This window comes from Hemitrygon akajei, unplaced genomic scaffold (assembly GCF_048418815.1).
Source record: "Hemitrygon akajei unplaced genomic scaffold, sHemAka1.3 Scf000121, whole genome shotgun sequence".
Taxonomy (NCBI): domain Eukaryota; kingdom Metazoa; phylum Chordata; class Chondrichthyes; order Myliobatiformes; family Dasyatidae; genus Hemitrygon; species Hemitrygon akajei.
In genome coordinates, this window is record NW_027332007.1 from 807413 (window position 1) to 820114 (window position 12702).

The 12702-nt window shown below is 43.5% G+C and overlaps 1 pseudogene; it reads right to left on the minus strand.

Moving 5' to 3' along the window:
• Positions 1-9179: 9179 nt before the first annotated feature.
• Positions 9180-10659, minus strand: LOC140723635 (N-acetyllactosaminide beta-1,3-N-acetylglucosaminyltransferase 3 pseudogene; annotated as a pseudogene).
• Positions 10660-12702: the final 2043 nt, after the last annotated feature.

A 12702-nucleotide genomic window follows, 5' to 3' on the forward strand; every position in this document is an offset into this window, starting at 1 on the left:
ACGTGACTGGTTGGTTCAGAATTGGCTTACTAACAGAAGGCAGATGATTAGAGTGCATTCCGGCTGGAAGACAGAGGGCAGCCGTGTTCCGCAAGGAGGGTTGAAATTTCGGCACACTTCATAACTATATTTGGAGTCAGCAATTAGAGTGCTCAGAGAAACAGGGCTGAGGGAAATAACGGATTCAAACTGACCACCCAGCAACAGCTGGATCATTTATGGAATTAGGGCAGACGACGGAAGCAAATCGCTGAGCTATTGACTGCACCGCCACTTTATCTAAACTGACTTGGCATGTATATTTTACAGGGCAGATGCTACAATAACTTCAAACTAATCTTTTCCAATGGAACCCTACAAATTAAAACCAGCATTTCAAAGTGTTCAGCAGCAGTTTTTGCTGCTCATTAAAAGAACAATTCTTCCCAAATACCAATTCCAAATACCCAGTTCAAGTACAAACCAATTTATCCAAATGCCAATTTACCTCTAAATTGTGGTTTTGATGTATCTGGTGTAGATACGCTCGTATTTCGATCGCTTTAACCCTGAATCCACGTGGCCGGTGTGGAATCCGTGTCTCCCTCTGAAATCAATAATAAATGAAACACACAAAACTACACAAACTAAAAGCGCAGCGATAGCAAAGCAAGTATCCGGGCTCACACTTGTCGTCCTTTAAAACCATCGCAGGCAATTGGAGAATATAGAATAAACAATTTCCAAAGCTTCCACCTTCTCATGCTGTAACCATCCATTAACTCAGTCTCCACGCTTCAGTGTGTGCAAGGACAGAGGGATAAAACAGGATCAACGACTTTCTAGATTGGTCGGTGCTGTGAGACACGAAAGCTCTAACCCAGACATACAGTCAGACTGCCAGAGGAAGCCACTGCACAGAAACAGGGTCTTCAGCCCGTCCAGTCAGTGAGGAATTATTTAAACTGCCTACTCCCATCGACTGCACCCGGACCGTGGTCATCCACATCCCAGTATAACATATATAACAATCACAGCACGGAAACACGCCATCTCGGCCCCCCTAGTCCGTGTCGAACTCAATCTCACCTAGTCCCTCCTACCCGCACTCAGCCCATAACCCTCCACTCCTTTCCTGTCCATATACCTATCCAATTTTACCTTAAATGACACAACTGAACTGGCCTCTACTACTTCTACAGGAAGCTCATTCCACACAGCTATCACTCTCTGAGTAAAGAAATACCCCCTCGTGTTTCCCTTAAACTTTTTCCCCCTAACTCTCAAATCATGTCCTCTCGTTTGAATCTCCCCTACTCTCAATGGAAACAGCATATTCACGACAACTCTATCTATCCCGCTCAAAATTTTAAATACCTCGATCAAATCCCCCCTCAAGCTTCTACGCTCCAATGAATAGAGACCTAACTTGTTCAACCTTTCTCTGTAACTTAAGTGCTGAAACCCAGGTAACATCCTAGTAAATCGTCTCTGCACTCTCTCTAATTTATTGATATCTTTCCTATAATTCGGTGACCAGAACTGTACACAATATTCCAAATTTGGCCTTACCAATGCCTTGTACAATTTTAACATTACATCCAAACTTCTGAACTCAATGCTCTGATTTATAAAGGCCAGCGTTCCAAAAGCCTTCTTCAACACCCTATCTACATGAGACCCAACCTTCAGGGAACTATGCACTGTTATTCCTAGATCTCTCTGTTCCACTGCATTCCTCAATGCCCTACCATTTACCCTGTATGTTCTATTTGGATTATTCCTGCCAAAACGTAGAACCTCACACTTCTCAGCATTAAACTCCATCCGCCAACGTTCATCCCATTCTTCTAACCGGCATAAATCTCCCTGCAAGCTTTGAAAACCCACCTCATTATCCACAACACCTCCTACCTTAGTATCATCGGCATACTTACTAATCCAATTTACCACCCCATCATCCAGATCATTTATGTATATTACAAACAACATTAGGCCCAAAACAGATCCCTGAGGCACCCCGCTAGTCACCGGCCTCCATCCCGATAAACAATTATCCACCACTACTCTCTGGCATCTCCCATCTAGCCACTGTTGAATCCATTTTATTACTCCAGCATTAATACCTAACGACTGAACGTTCTTAACTAACCTTCCATGTGGAACTTTCTCAAAGGCCTTGCTGAAGTCCATATAGACTAAATCCACTGCCTTACCCTCGTCATCATTCCTCGTAACTTCTTCAAAAAAATCAATAAAGTTTGTCAAACATGACCCTCCACGCACAAATCCATGCTGGCTACTCCTAATCAGATCCTGTCTATCCAGATAATTATAAATACTATCTCTAAGAATACCTTGCATTAATTTACCCACCACTGATGTCAAACTGACAGGTCTATAATTGCTAGGCTTACTTCTAGAACCCTTTTTAAACAATGGAACCACATAAGCAATACGCCAATCCTCCGGCACAATCCCCGTTTCTAATGACATCTGAAAGATCTCCGTCAGAGCTCCTGCTATCTCTACACAAACTTCCCTCAAGGTCCTGGGGAATATCCTGTCAGGATCCCGAGATTTATCCACTTTTAAATTTCTTAAAAGCGCCAGTACTTCCACCTCTTTAATTGTCATAGGTTCCATAACTTCCTTACTTGTTTCCCACACCTTACACCATTCAATATCCTTCTACTTAGTGAATACCGAAGAGAAGAAATCGTTCAAAATCTCTCCCATCTCCCTCGGCTCCACACATAGCTGACCACCCTGATTCTCTAAGGGACCAATTTTATCCCTCACTATCCTCTTGCTTTTAATATAACTGTAGAAACCTTTCGGATTTACTTCCACCTTATTTGCCAAACCAAACTCGTATCTTCTTTTAGCTTTTCTAATCTTTTCTTAAGATTCCTTTTACATTCTTTATATTCCTCGAGCAATTCCTTTACTCCACGCTGCCTATATCTATTGTAGACATCTCTCTTATTCCGAACCAAGTTTCTAATATCCCTTGAAAACCATGGAGCTTTCAAACCTTTAACCTTTCCTTTCAACCTAACAGGAACATAAAGATTCTGTACCCTCAGAATTTCACCCTTAAATGTCCTCCATTTCTCTATTAACATCCTTCCCATAAAACAAATGACCCAATCTACTCTCTCTAAATCCCTTCGCATCTCCTCAAAGTTAGCCATTCTCCAATCAAAAATCTCAACTCTAGGTCCAGTCCTGTCCTTCTCCATAATTATATTGAAGCTAATGCTATTGTGATCACTGGACCCGAAGTGCTCCCCAACACATACATCTGTCAGCTGACCTATCGCATTCCCTAACAGGAGATCCAACACTGCCCCATCTCTAGTCGGTACTTCTATGTATTGTTGCAAAAAACTATCCTGCACACATTTCACAAACTCTAAACCATCCAGCCCTTTTACAGAATGAGCTTCCCAATCTATGTGTGGAAAATTAAAATCTCCCACAATCACCACCTTGTGTTTACTACAAATATCTGCTATCTCCTTACACATTTGCTCTTCCAACTCACGCTCCCTTTAGGTGGCCTATAATGCACTCCTATCAGTGTTACTACACCTTTCCCATTCCTCAATTCCAGCCAAATAGCCTCCCTAGAGGAGCTCTCTAATCTATCCTTCCAAAGCATTTTCCAAAGTAATTATCCAATCATCTCTTAAACGTTCTCAATTGCTATTTGCCTTGGCAACGCTGTCTACACTCTGACGACTCTCTGAGTGAAGATGTTTTCCCTCATGTCTCCCTTAAATATTTCACATTTCACCATTCGCCCAGATCTCTAGTTGTATTTGCCCAACAGCAGTGGAGAAAACCTGCTTGCATTTACACTCGCCATCCGCCTTATATTGTTGTATACCTCTATCAAATCTCCCCTCAGACCCCTACACGCTCGGGAATAAAGTGCTGACATACGTAATCTTTCCTTCTTATTCAAAACGCCCAGTCCCGGCAATAGCCGGTAGTTGAGCAAAATCGTACACATTTAGTTTTCCAAATTAGGCCTCAATAAAGTCGGAAATAGCATCAACGTAACATCCCAACTCCAGTACTCAGTACTTTCCTCTATGAAGGCCAAATTGCGAAAAGCTGTTTTTACGACCCTGTGTAACTGTGCCGCAACTTTCATTGGATTATGGACCTGCATTCCCAGATTCGTTTGTTCTATCGTACTCCTCAGTGCCCTGTTTCTCATTGTGTCAGACAAACCCTGGCTGGTCCGCCCAAAGGGCAACATCTAACATTTGTCTGCGTTAAATCCGATCGGATATATTCAGCACATTGTTCCAGCTGATCCAGATTCCGCTTCATGCTCCGGTACTCTTCCTCGCTGTCGACTACACCCGTAATGTTGTTCTCATCGGCAAATTATACGTCGCCAAAGTTAACGACATTATTATCCAGATAGTTGATATAAATTACGAATAACAACGGGCACAGCAACGATCCCTGGGACACTCCACTTATCACAGGTCCCCAGTCAGAGAGACAACCATCCATTACCACACTCTAGCTTCCGCAACGTACCCAATGGCTAATCCAATTTACTACCTCATCGTGAAAGCCAACCGACTGAACCTTCTCGAACATCCTCCCCTACGGAACCTTGAGAAATTCCTTGCTGAAGTCCCTGTTAGACGGCATCCACTGCCTTGCCTTCCACACCATTCCTGGTAACTACCTCGTAAAGCTCTGTGAGATTGGTTAGACGTGACCTACTACTCACTGGCCCATACTGACTATCGCTAATGTTCCTGTTTGTCCAGATACTTCTTTTCATACCCCATGACCGGCGTAGTCTGAACACCGAGGACAATTCATCATTACATAATACTTGGCGAGTCCCTTCCGATCAAAGATATCGAGATCATCCAGCGGTCGGTACTGATATTTATGGTCTTTTTAAATAATTCTCCTGCACTTTATTATCCGACGCATTGAGAGTAGTCTGGAAAAGCAAGGCGTGATAGCTTTAAATAATTAATCGACTTACTTAACTATAGCAAGATACGGTACACTCGACCGAGCACAGAACATAGAATATTACAGCACAGTACACGAGGTTCTGACAGGCTTTCAACTAATGGAAGTTCGATCTAACACATCCCCCCTGCATCTGAATCAGAATCAAAGGTTTCAAAGGTGCATTTAAAGAATCAGAGCCAGATTTAATATCACAGACATACGTCGTGAAATTGTTAACTTTACGGTAGCAGTGCAATGAAATACAGGATAAATAAATATAGAAGAAAACAAAACTGAGATACAGGTGGCAGCGGGGAAAAAAGCTGTTCCTGAATCACTGAGCCTGAGCTTTCAGGCTTCTGTATCTCCTTCCCGATGGTAACACTGTGTAGAGGGCACGTCCTGTTAGTGGGCAATGTTAATGATGGACGCCACTGTGACAAGATTCATGCATTGTAACAATGAAAAATGAGATACAGATAATCTGTATTTACCAACAAGTATATTTTATTATTTATACTAAAACCACGTCGATTTACACGCTATCTCCTGTGCGCACCTTACTGGAAACACTAACACTCCATGAACAGTCAATGAAGGGAAAAGGTATTACCCAGGAAAAGAGTCTACGCTGGCAAGACATTCCATAGAAACATAGAAAACACAGAAAATCTACAGCACAATACAGGGCCTTCGGCCCACAAAGTTGTGCCGAACATGTCCCTGCCTTAGAAATGACTAGGCTTCCCCATAGCCCTCTATTTTTCTAAACTCCATGTACCTATCCAAAGGTCTCTTACGAAAACCCAATCGTATCCGCCTCCACCACTGTTGCCGGCAGTCTGTTCCAAGCCCTCACCACTCTGAGTTTAAAAAAAAACTTACCTCTGACATCTCCTCTGTACCGGCTCCCCAGAACCTTCAGCCTGTGTCGTCTTGTGGAAACCATTTCAGCCCTGGGAAAAGTCTCTGAATATCCACACGATCAATGCCTCTCATCATCTTCCGATCCTCATGTTCCCGATCTCCACGTGTCCGTGTGGTCCTACTTTTCGGCAATGGTTGGTCTCTGGCCGCTGGAGAGTTATCAGCCCTGCATGTATGAAGCTCCGGAATCTTATACTGTTCCTCATCAATTGAACCATTGGATCTCCAAACCACTGGCTCAAGGTCACCTGACCTACCTGGGTCACCTGGTAACTGATCATTGTGCAGAGCTACAACCAACATATTGTACCTGTGTCTGCCCACCCCAGCCTTGTGTATTCGTATCTTTACACCCTGACTGGTCCAAACCAGTTAAATGAGGCAACCCAGACAGAGTCTAACGAGACTACAGATTGCTTCTTTGATATGTCTGGCATTTCACACAACAAGTAGCTGCTCCTCTGAGCATGGTCTCAGGTTTATTGCTCTGATTAGATTGTCCCAGAGTCAGGAATCAGTTCAGAGTCCACACCCTTCTCATAACAAATGGCGACTTGTTTGAGAACGGTCTCAGGTTTAGCAGATCATTACCTGAATCTCCCTGTGTCCACATTCAGTTCCTCTGATTAAATTATTCCAATGCAAGAATCAGTTCGTAGTCCACAAAATGGGGGGAAACAGAGAGAACTGGTTTGTCTGCTTCCCCAGTCCTTGATCAGACTGTAGTTTCATCTGGCCAACAGTGTTTTATGAGCCATGCAATCTGACACGACGGTATCTTTCTCGGGTCTGCTGTCGTCTGTATGCACAGAGGTGGATGATGGAGGTTTTGCAGAGATGCCTTATGCTGTAGGGGTGGAAGGCGTTTACAAAAATGCGGTGTGATGTAGGGGTTGGAACGGTTTTGTTACGTACCCCCTAACGGGTTAAAAGAATCAGCATAAATGGAACACACCTGGAGTCTGGTATTGTTACAAACAAAACACTACTGATCAGTATCCACGTAATCTCGTAATATAAAACCAAATAAATCAAACAGGTTAGCAGAGTTTATGCAAATGTAAGTGTGTAAATATAAAACCCCAAACTTCTTCAGCTTAGGTGGTAAATGATACAGTCTTACGATGGTATAGGAATGGCGTCAGTTCAGTTCGTGATATTAAGTTGAGTAGAAATGAGGAGAGAGAGAGAGGGGTGATTTGTTTTCCAAGTAAGCTGATGTCGTCGATCTTTCCGTTGCCTTCCGAAGTCCTGTTAAAGTTTTGTGATCACACAAAGGAGTACCGCCTTCACGCAGTAAAGCTATCAAAGGTTAAACACACCGATAACATTCCACTGGTCACCCCTTTCCCACACTGCGATCAAAACCCACCCTTTCGTGGGCACTGAAAGTTCATCCAGTGTCTATTTCTTCTGTATTTCTGTTTGTGTCTTCCGTGTGTCTGTGTGTCTGTCTGAAAAGCCAGCTGACCTTGTCTATATCCCAAACATGCTGAGCGCCAGCTGTCCATTATATAGCCCCGCCCTTCCGTAACCATGGCGACTCACGAGCTGCTCGGTGCCCTCTCTCTCTCTCTCTCTCTGAATCGCTGTACACCAACTCTCTCTCTTTTTAAAGGCACAGTCCATATTGAATACACCTTAGCATCTCGTCACAGTTTTTACAGATAGCGAGGGGTGTCAGCACACTTCTCCACCAATGTGGAAATGCAGTTTACTTGTAGTACCAAACTGGCATGTAACAAAATGAAACCCGTCTTGTGTCGGAGTGTTTTGCTAATAATGTTCGTGCAACATTATGCTGAGTGATCCTGAGTACCTGACTGCAGACCGCAGTCCCTACACTATAATGGCAGATTATGGCATTAAAGACAAAACTTTTGGCAGTGCGGAGGGTCAGAGGGATCTTGGGGTCCGAGTCCACAGAACACACAAAGCTGCTACACAGGTTGACTCTGTGGTTAAGATGGCATATAGTGCATTGGCCTTCTCCAATTGTGGGATTGAGTTTAAGAGCTGAGAGGCAATGTTGCAGCTATATAAGACCCTGGTCGGATCCCACTTGGAGTACTGTGCTCAGTTATAATTGCCTCACTACAGAAAGGACATGGAAACCATAGAAAGGGTGCAGAGGAGATTTACAAGGATGTTGTCTGAATTGGGGAGCATGCCTTATGAGAATAGGTTGAGGGAACTCGGCCTTCTTCTCCTTGGAGTGATGGAGGATGAGAGGTCGCCTGATAGAGGTGTACAAGATAATGAGAGGCATTAATCGTGTGGACAGTCAGAGGCTTTCCCCAGGGCTGAAATGGCTGGCATGAGAGGGCATAGTTTAAGGTGCTTGGAATTAAGTACAGAGGAGATGTCAGGGTTTTTTTTTACACAGAGAGAGGCGAGTGCGTGGAATGGGCTGCCGGCGGCGGTGGTGGAGGCGGAAACGATACGGTCTTTAAAGAGACTCCTGGATGGTTACATGGAGCTTAGTAAAAGAGGGCTATGGGTAAAGCCTAGGTAGGTCTAAGGTAGGGACATGTTCGGCACAGCTCTGTGGGCCGAGGGGCCCATATTGTGCTGTAGGTTTTCTATGTTTCTACTCAGAAGACGGCCACTGGGTTTGTCCAACCTTCCATTAATTTACTCTTACTAATCAATCCCAAATGCCGATTGGCCACTAGTTGATTGGTCACCGATTGCTCTATTGCACTGCCGTGAGCTGCCCCTCGGACAATGAGCCTTATTGAAGTTCCCTCCTCTCCAGATCTCCGATGTCCAGGTTGGCCACTAGTCAAAGCTACCGGACTTACCTCTCAGTGATGACCGTGTCAATGACAGCAACATGACACTGGCAACCGAGTACATTGTCTTAGACAAGACACCTGCCAAATCTGATGCCACTCCCCTTCGCACTACGTATGGACTGCCGTCTATGTATGCATACTGATCTGTTGTCCCCACATGTTCATTGATCTCTTTCCCTCTCTGCAATGTGAATACTCCAGTTAAAGCCATCTCCTGCGTGTGTGTTTCTATTTGATATGTAGTTACACAGACACAATGCAGGCTGACATTTGAGTACAGAATTGATGACCATAAGTTTCTCTATTCCTCCAACCCTGAGACAATTTTAGATCTAGATTCTCTGTTGTCCTCACAGTTCCAGTTCAAGAAACACATTTGTCTCTTTCATATTTTGCAAGGGACATGTAAGAAACGGCAAGAAAAAATACACAGATATAACTGTTACTAAAAATTTTATTGGTGGCTTATTATACAAATGCCCCAAGTGAACATGCTGAACCCATCTGCACGCAATGCAACAAGGACTGCTCACTTGGAATAACTTTACAATTGACTTAAATTGTGATGCTCCTGTCAATATTGTAATGTCATTATGGGTGCAGTAAGAATTAGGCTGAGTGATGACACCTGACAGCTTTTCAAACATTTGTGGAATGTAGGAAGGCACCAACCCTATGAATTAATGTATCCTCCAATATAATTTAGGAATTAACCTTCTTACATTTCATAAACAACTGATTAACACATGTTTACAAACTGCATTACATTCCAACAGTTGCTACATTCTCTCATGACTCATGTGGTCCTTTTCGTGGGTGCAGACTTCTGGGGAGCACGAGCACACTTCAGATTAGCATTATGCACCGCACCCCACATCAATAGCATTTCGAAAGGCCGAAAACGGTGCACTAGCAGCAACTCACGGTAATAGCAAGGATTGAAAGAGTCATCTTGGGTTGAAGGAACCCTGAGTCCAGCTGTCCTGAATCCGCTATGGGAGCGTGGGGCTAGTCCAGCCTTGGCCAGACACATCCCCAAAAATACATCATCAATGGGGAATAGTTCAAGGTCTTGGGCTATGTGGTAAATGATGTGAGCTGTATACACAGACATAAGTATCCCCCCTCCACCAACGTATGGTGGGTACGAGTTGATGGTGGTCACTATTTCTGGCACACAATACTTGCTCCACGTCTGGCGAATGGGCCCAACCCCATAAATGAGATGGCCCACAAACAGGTGTTGGTGAACCTTCATGCCTAGCAAGTAATCAACCATGTTATCGGTGTTGGCAAAAACATCATCATCTCCATTGAAGATGAACTTAGCACTGGGGCAAAATTCACTGACCCACTGCAGCAACTTGTATTGTTTGAGGGTGAGGTTGAAAAAGGTATCCAAGAAATCCCATTGTAGGACATCTCTGTGTTCTCTGTTTTCCATGGCTAACAGCTGATTCAATTTCCTACTTTCTTTTTGGTCAGGAGAGACACCAGAGATAAAGACTCTCTTAATTAGGACCCCATTGAATTCGCGTTCTCTGCCCCAGGTCTTCCTTACCATTTCCCGCCGATCCTGGTGGAAAGGGTGAGATTTGATCACCAGGAGCAGGAAGACATTCTGAGATCCTTCTCGACCACCACATTTGTCTGGGACATTTTGAATCATGTCAAATTCTCGACAGTGTTTATACATCAAGAAGTTTTTTATGTGCTCTTTCTCTTGATGAAATGAGGACAGGTGCAACAATGTCCTGTTCGCGTGGCACTTTGACTTGAGCACTGATTTCGTTGCATCAGCAGTAACAACCTTGGGCAGATCTTTGCGATGAACAGTTTCTGCAACATCATCAGTCTCTCGACGTTGGTCATTATCCCAGAACATGAAGAACAATCCCAGAGTAATCAAAACACCCAGCACTACTTTCACATAGAATTGCTGATGTCTTCTCATCTTTCACCTGAAATAGAGAAAAAATATGGATTAATTCAAAGAAAACTTTACATTTACATGATGCTTGAGAAGAATGAGAAGTTTAAACTGTAATGAGGTTCACTAATGATTTGTAATATTAACCTCAAAATGGTGGTGAGGTAAGGAATAGGCAAGGCCCTACAGAAAGTTTAATTGACCTGAAGCATTCCATCCCAGCAGAAAAACAAATCTACCTATAGGATACCATCTGTCACTAAACTGAAAATCGTATAGTTTCTTTCGGTGCATTAAAGATATATTATTCCAAAGGCTTTATTCCACCTCGCTTCACAGCTTTCATCACTCCTCTCGGGGCTTAAACTGAGCTGGGCCAGACATAGAGCAATATAGCACAATGCAGGCATTTTGGCCCATGATGTTGCACCAACCTTTTAATCTGCTCCAAGATCAATGTATCCCTACTCTCTCAAATAGCTCTCCATTTTTTTATTTCATCCATGTGTCTATCTGGAAGCCTCTTAAATCTCAGTAATGCATCGACCCTTATCACCACCCAGGCTGTGCATTCCATACACCCACCATTTTCTTTTAAAAATTACTACTTCTGACAATCCCCTAAACTTTTCTCTAATCACCTTAACATTATGCCCCATCTTATTAGTCATTTCTGCTCTGGGAAAATGTTGCTGGCTGTCCACTCTATCTATGCATCTTATCAACTTATACGCCTCTATCAAATCACATCTCCTCCCCCTTTGCTCTAAAGAGGAAGGCCCCATCTCGGTCAACATTCATTTTAAGTTCACAGGTTATTGATACTATGGAAGATGATCTATTATTGACCATTGATTAGTAACTGAATATATGGCAGTGCAGGGAAGGTAACGTGTTAGTACAGCTACTGGAAGCATCTGATTTTCAGGGCATTTCAACCTGGTCTATGTATGCCTACAATAGGAGAAACAAAGAGAAGTATACTCAAGGACCTTGGCTTTTTGCTTCTATTTTAACCAGAGAATTGTATTCAAAGTTAAATTAGCAGTGGCCCACCCACCCTGCCATCCATTGGTCAAGTCACTTTATGAAAGGCTACAACTAAGGCATAACTAGTCCCAATGGCAAGGCTGATTCCACCCAGACATTCAGTAGTAAGCAATTGTGACAAGACAGCGAAGCCATCGCAGGCCCATATCTATTGAAGGAAAAAGGCACCAGCATCACCTATGGCAGGAATTTATGCTTCATGAAGAGCAGTGAACCTTGTACTCCAGGAGCACAGAGAAAGCACAAGTAACTGATAGCAGAACAGGACAGATAGATAGCATGATCCACAATGTGTATGAGTAAAACCTTGGATGTCAGGAGCCCTGAAAAGACACCAGTGACTGATAGCAGAACGATGTGTACAAGTAAAACTATTTGCACTGGGATGCAACTTGTGTCACTTTAGAATTATGGAATCCTAGAGTAATGCGATCTAAACAGGCCCTTCGGCTCAACTGGTCCATACCAACCACAGCATCCTCCCTGCTAGTCCCAGTTGTCTAGTTTGGCCCATAACTCTCCAAGCCTCTCCCTTCCATGTACCCGTCCAAATGCCTGTTAAATGTGGCAGTTGAACCCACTTCAACCACTTCCTCTGGTAGCTTCTTCCAGGTATTCACAATCCTCTGTGTACTGAAGTTACCCCATTGGTCTCTTTTCAATTTTTTCCCTCCTCTCTTCTATCTGTGACCTCTCATTTTGGACTCTCGAACTCTCCAATAATGACAATCCACCTTATCAATACCCCTTATGATTTTAGACTTCTGAGGTCACCTCTCATTCTCCAAGGAATAAAGGTCCAGCATGGCTAACCTCTGTGTAATCCAGGCCCTGTAGTCCAAATAAACATCCTCCTAAATCTCTTCTGCACCCTCTCCAACTTGGCAGAGTCTTTCCTATAACAGGGTAACCAGAATTGTAGATAATATTCCAAAAGTGGTCTCAACAACAAATTATGTAACTGCAAATAATTCGCCGCTCCTGAACTGTACACCATAACTGATGAAGGCTAGCATG